Source organism: Pygoscelis adeliae, unplaced genomic scaffold (assembly GCF_000699105.1).
Source record: "Pygoscelis adeliae isolate BGI_AS28 unplaced genomic scaffold, ASM69910v1 Scaffold223, whole genome shotgun sequence".
Taxonomy (NCBI): domain Eukaryota; kingdom Metazoa; phylum Chordata; class Aves; order Sphenisciformes; family Spheniscidae; genus Pygoscelis; species Pygoscelis adeliae.
The window spans coordinates 1,111,559-1,118,813 of NW_008824543.1; positions in this window are offsets into that span (position 1 = coordinate 1,111,559).

Here is a 7,255-nt window from a genome sequence, read left to right on the forward strand (position 1 = left end):
TCAGTGCTTTATACAAGATGTTTCCATTTTTCAGTTTGAATTGATGTTGCCTTTTAAAATCCGGGGTGGGGGTAGGTTTTTTATTAGGAAAGCTTGAAAAATAAATGTAATAGTTCCTCTGACGTGAAACAAAACTATCAGCAATTGCTCGGTTCACCAAACATTTTGAACATTTTATTTTTTTGAGGCTGACCGGCAACACATTTTCTTTCTTCCATTTTTCTCACCCATCAGCAAAGTGCAGAATCAGTCACACAGACATAACCACCAGCAGCCCCGCACAGGCTCCAGCCAGGATCAGGTGATCATTGTCTCAGGGAACATCACTGACCATTACTATGAGCAAAGCAAAGCACAGCACCTACCTCAAAGAGTATAACAGCTACTAAATTCAGAGGCACTGGGAAGGAGGAAAGGAGCATTTATCCGTTATCATTACCTGTGTGGGGCAGCAGCCACCAGACATCAGCTCCTTTCCCAGGTGCAGACATCCCTGCAGAAGATGTTGCTGCTCCAAAGAGCAGTTCATGTGCACTTTAAGCCAAACCAGCTTCATTTTTTGGGTGGTTTTTGTTTTGGGGTTGGTTTTTTTTGTTATGGTTTGGGTTCGTTGGTTTTTTTCCCCCCGCCCCCTCCACAAAATGGAGCAGTCAGGCCACACAATTCAATTGTTTGAACTCTTGCAATTAGGGAGGACCCTGCGGGCAGAGCCCATGGACAGTACACCTGGGTGGGTGGACTCAGCATGCCATTTTAGCCCCAGGAGCATGGCCAGCACAGCACTTGGCCCATTATGCATTGGCTCTCCCAAGCTGTGTCCTCTCTTGTGTTTTGAGAAATTGCAGTGAAACAGGAGGGGCGAATGCCTCATGTGCTGCCCTGCAAAGCCGCGCCGCCTCCGGCCACATGCCAGTCCCCCAACAAGCCATTTTTTGGCCCTGACCTGCAGTTGCTGAATGTAAAACAAACCTCATTTCACAAAAAGGACTTTTTGTCCTTTAGAAATTATCTGAAAAAAAATTAGAACTGCTGCCAGGTGAATTCACACCAGGCTTTTTTAAATGAATCAAATTTCTCCGAACACTGAAAAAATGTGTTAACATTAGCAGAACCCTCCATAGAAGCCTGTCTACTTTTTATAGTTCTCCATTTTCATACAGGGAGCTGGTAAGTGAGTATATATTTTTAACTGAACTACATTTATTCAGGTGAGAATTTAGCGTATTTCATTGCCTACTGATTTTATTGTAATATAGAGGGTAAGAGATGCTCATTCTAAAATGCTCTGCAAGCTCTATGTCCAGCAATACTAAAGCATGGCCATTTCCAGGCAGAAGAGCAGCAAATGACTCAAAAAAAGATGAGCAGAGATGGGGAATCAGCTTTCTCATCCAAAACACAGAAAAGGCTTGTTTACTTTGGAAGTTCAAGAAAAACAGGTGAGAAGTAGAAGCATCTCCCAAAGGAGTCAGGCAGGTCAGATTTAGGGGAGCAGATATGTTCACCCCCTCTGGTAAAGAAGGGGCTGATCCTGCTGTGTTATAGGTTGCAAAAAAAAAGTTATGGCTATTTTTTCAGGAGTGTCCTCCATTTCTAATGCATTATAGGGAAAAATGTTAGAAAACTGCTGAAACACTGTGTTTGCCACTCAGTTCACCCCAAGCAAGCTTCATTTTTAAATACACCATTTTGTTCCAAAAGTTAGATTAATTTGGCTTGGAAGAAAATACACAAAAAATTTGAACCTGAAATGGAGTGATCTGCCACTATCCCACTGAGCTCTTTATATTGACCCAGCTTTATTTTTTTCAGGTTTTTCAGTTTACAGAAAGTTTTGAAGATTTTCATTTTTCTTCCCATATGCAGAATAGGAAAAAAACAGCTGAAATATTGTGGAACTGAAAACATCCTTCCCACACAACTTAGGCTAAAATGTCCAAGAAAGTCTCCTAGGGTAGACTTTCTAATATATCATGTGATAGTGTATATGAGGAAGGTGGGAGGTTTCATCATCATCATCTCTCCTTAAAGTCTCCAACCTGGCTATTCTTTTACAGAACAGTAATTGCAGTTACGCATTTAATTATAAAAGCACTTTTTAATACCCAGCCACCCGCACACTTAAATCCAGATCACAGGCAAAGGATCTCCTGTGCCAGAGGCTGCTGGCCATCTCCAGACCCAAAAATCAAGTGGGCAAGAAAGAAGAGCACTTACAGTTTTAATCACCGTGCACATAAGCTCTGTTATATTCATCACAGATTAAGTAGGAAGCAAAGTGTGATGACTAAGCAGCAGCACCTTAATCACTCCCCTTACAAGCAAGAGTTCAAAGCCATTAATACAGCAAGACAGCTGAACAATACAACAGGAGTTTGCTAAAACTGCAGAAAGCTGCAAAACCCGACACGGAGGGAGTCCTGGTGTAATTAGTTGCTGCTTCCTCTGCACCACTTTACCACATGCTTAAAGACGGGTGGGAAAGCAAGTTAGTACCAGCAGCAGCGCATTTCCCACCACCGGCCGCTCTCTTCCCTCCCCAGCACATGCTCCTGCCCCGGCACAGAGGAGTTGCTGGGACTCAGCCTCCAAGTATTCGACATTATCTCCCACCCAATAGCAAAACACAGGCCAGGCAATCTATTCTAGAGAGTGCTATTTTGTAGCATGTAAACTGCCATGGGCAAGTCCCATCAGTCCAATGTTCCTATTAAACAGTCAAAAAGACAAATAGCAAACATGAATAAAAGAAACATTCTGCTTTGCTCAGGAGAAACGAGGATCATCTGCTTCCACGCGGGCATTTCCCAGGGCACAAGTTGTTTGGGGGCCTCACTCCGCACAGGCAGCACTGGGTGTTGCAGTCTGACTAGCCGGGACACACCAGACACACAACCCTTGGTCTAGCTACAACCACCTCTCCTGCCGACAGACCTGTCCCTGGACGTATGCCCAAAGGCAAGTCAGAGGCCACAAAACTCTTCTGCAGGTGGCATGCCCTGTTTGGAAATAATGCCCAGGATTTCATTTCATGGGTACAACGCATGGCCCTTCATGAATCTCTGCTTCCCAAGGAGTAGCTGCTTATTAGTCCCACCGAACCAGATAGTAAAATTTTTAAGTATTCAGTATAAAAACCGAAAAATGAAGAAAAATTTCCAAGGAAAGAGAACGTCCAGTCTGGATATCTGACCTTGGTCCACTGAGATCAGCAGCCAAACCTCCACTGACTTCAAGCAAATCGGGATTCAAGAGCAGCCCAATGAGTGAATCAACGTGGAAAACAAGTACTTTCTCCAGCAGCAGAGCTGCCCACACTTGTGCTCTCTGTAGGTGCTCACCACTCACATTCACTCATACCTGGGCTGGGACAGCATCATTAACTTACCAGCAACCTCCATGTCAAAGAGGTTTGTGTCAGGCAAACCTCAAAAAAAAAAGTTGCAATGGAAACATTTCCAGCACAACTCTACTGACCCAAAACGTCCACCTTCTCCGAAGTCACTTGTGATTTTTTCTCCTCTGTTTATCAAAGACAAGAAGTTGAAGACAGACCTCCTCCTCTGTGGCACAGAGCGGACACATGGGATCAGCTGCCTTTGAGACACGCTGCATTACCGAGCACTGAGATGATATTCAGCTGCTTTGGGGCTGAATATTCAGCTGCTCAGGTCCCCTCACGGTACATCCCCATGGCGATCACCGGAGGCACCATGATAAACCAGCAGACCAGGGTCCCACCAGCTGGGCAGCAGGTGAGGAGGGACTGCAAATGCTGCAAAACCCACGCAGAGGGCAGCAGAAACACTGGGCTGGGCTCTGGGGACAGCAGTACCCAGTGGCATTGGGGAAAGGACACCCCAACACCTGGTAGGCAAGTGCCCTGAGTACAGGGCTTGTCAATGAACAGGAGCAGGGTCAGAAGCTGTGATGGAGTTGGCTGTGAGTAGAGAATTTGATCAATCTCATTTAAAAAAAAACTAATTTTCTGCTAATATTCCACCACACCATTTTTCACTCTTAACTCAAAGCATCCTATGGAGGACACCAGGCAGAGCTATCCAGGGGGCTTTCCCTGTACTAAGGAGCACCAAAATTAGAACTGGCATTAGAGGGAATTCAGATCCTTTCCTGGCAAAACCAGGTCTTTACATATCTCTGACCAGCAGGTTAATCCTGAGACAGGAGCCAGGAGTGAGGGACTGCAGCCTATGTCACAGAGGGGCACAGGGGAGCCTGGGCAGTATCGGATGCCCTTGCCCCAACAGCAAGTGATGCCTGCTCCTGAGCCCCCCTAAGTCTGCATGCAGGAATTTGGGAGGCACTCACTGCTCCTGATTTTCTGGTGTCCTGCCATTAGCTCTGTGCTGCTCGGCAGTTACCTTAAGGAGGGAAAACATCTGCAGTCCGAGGTTTCTGTTGCCATCTCTGGCAGTCCTTCATCTCGAGCCAATAACATTCTGTCCGCAAATAGCAAATTAATGATCTAGGAAATTTGTTGTTCCCTCGTACCCTTTCAGAGTCCCCTCCCACCTCTTCTGGCCCCTCTCCAGGTCACAACTTGGCCATGCTGGTCAACACATTCAGGAAAGCATGAAAAGCAAAGCCAAAATGCCATCCGCTTCCCATCATCAGAGCCACGTAAACTGGATCAGCACTAATCCAAATTAAGATCCTTGGGCAAGGAGGCCTTGGTGTCACCAGCCCTTTGACTTTGGTGCTGGCCATCACCACCAGCAGCTTGCTATGGACCCATTACCACAAATGACTCAAAGGTCCCCAGAGGAGAGTGTGAGGAAGGAGCATCCAGGGCCCTCTCACACAGTCATTGGCCACTAACCCTTCTGCAGGGCTGAACCATGTGCCTGGCCCCCAAACCCTGCTGCCCCATGCCTGAGATAACCCTCAAAGCTCTCACATCCCATGCCAAGAGCAGGACAGGAGGTGGCAGTCCACCTTGGGCATGCCATCAGGCATGTGGCACTGAGTAAGTCCCAAATAGCCACTTCATTTCTTCTGTGTCTGTGGTGTAGATATCTCAGTGGTGATCTTTATCCCTTATGTACAGTGGTTTGCAGGAGCTGCCTAGAGCATGGCAGTGCTATAACCATTGCCCCAAGCCCACAAGCCATCCCGCCTGCTGCAGAGGCTGTGCATGCACACCCATGGGTGGGCTGGTCCTCTTCTCCATTATGTGACTGGAAATACACACCTGTCTTTCCTTCATGTCACCTCAGCTGTTTAACAAGCTAGCCCAACAATTACTTCCAGCCTTGGATAAAAATCTCCTGCCCTGATGCTGTTAAATTATGTAGAATGAGATAATAATTACACCCTAAAAGAACCCCAAACTCTACACTTAACGTTATTCAGGCTGCAAAAGCAAGCACTCAAAAGTTACAAAATGCCAGAAATAGAGCTACCTGAATAGCCTCCATGCAGCGCCACCTGTATATATGCATTATGATACAGGCTTTAACTATACAGTGATAGACCATTTTCCACAGGACCCCTGGCACCGCCCCAGATGAATGATGTTTAGTGAACAAGTCGTTCTTCAACATCTTTTTTAACCCTTGTTGTTCAGCGTGTGCCCTCAATGCCTTATTGCGCCACTGCCAAACACTGCTCTGCCAGCAGAACTGTTTGGCTCCTTCTCCAGGGCACTAAGCAGCACCATCCAGAGATAGCCACGCAACCCCTGAGCGGCCCAGCTCAGAGATGGACACCAGCAGACACTCAGATTAAGCTGGTTTTCCACAGCAGAGCATCATGCAAAGTTAGCTACAAGGCTCTGGTATCCAGGGTAGGGTCGCAGCCAAGGTACCATACGATCAGAGCAAGGATGGAAGAGGGAGACATGTCTGATGTCCTTCAGAGGAGGACACTGCTGTGATGCCTGTGAGGGTGGTGGAGATTAATGATGGACAGCCTTCCTTTCCTCAAAATCCCGCAGATCCATTTCCTGCTCAACTCTGCCAAGCATCGGTAAAGCTGCTGGGCTGGCACAATGCAAACACTGGGCTCAGCTCTTAGCAGAGTACAGCCCAAGCAGGTCAGCTCCCTGCCAAAAACAACCTGAAGGAAACATTTTGACAGCTTCAGATTGATCATTTTCAGACATTTCTGACCCTGGGAAGTAGGGACAGTTTACTTTTAGTTTTTAACTCCATAGTGTTAAAACCCTAGGAAAGTGCTGCAGGACAGAAGACCCCATCAGCTCCCCTTCAGTGCCCTGCACCAGAGTTGAATTTACCCCTTGGCTCTGGATGGCTGCTGCCAGTTGAGCAGCATGTCACCAAACCACCCACCGCACCCCACAGCCAAAGGGGTCCCCGGTGAAGTGCCAGTCCCCTCCACCAGCCCCGCTCCAGGAGTCTGCATATGCCGACTCCCCCATCTCTCCCCAGAAAGGTCTGCCAACTTGTTTCGAGGCAGAGCAGATAGACAAGAATGAGACCAGCAAACAGAATTTCCCTGAAACCCCTATCTCTGGCCATTCCCCAAATAAAATAAAAATCTATTGACACAGATGCTTTACGGCCACCAGAGACCATGTTCCTCCAGTTCATCCTGGCCTTACCTGTATGCCAGGCCAAAGATCAGGGTGCTCGTGCACTTGAAAAAGTAGTAACTTTTTAAAAACAGCCATCAGCCCCACAGATAGACCGAATCCTATTCCCCTCACAGAGGATTCTTCCCAGAAAATCCCTACAATAAGCCATGAGTGTCCACCTGGATTTGCCATCAGTTGTCAACCAGCAGCAGCCATGATGCACATCACCATATTCTAGCAAAATGTGGTGAAACATGATAAGGCAAAGCAACAATCAGGAAGAAATGAAGCAAAACTAATTGACTCACCTGGATTGTTTCAAAACTTTTTTCCCCGGGTGACTACTGCTTCACAGACAGTAGAGACAGTGTAGTAGACTCTTTTCTCACCGGTCCTTGTTTTCAGTGTCGCCACTTTTTTTTTTTTTTAACATTTGGTTTGAATCTGGCAGAGTTCCTGCTCAGTGACTCCAGGGTATCTCCAGCATATGAAATATAAAGAATTAATACAATTTCAATGCATAACACATTTGCACTGTGTGGCATCTCCTGTTTCTTGGGAAGCAAATAAGCATATGCAAGTTGCAAAACATAAAGCTTTTTGAACTGAAAAAAAAAATTAATTACATTTACCTTCTCAATATTACATGGTTCTATGGAAGATGAGACAGTCTAGCAGCACACTAAGACAGGGCCTGTG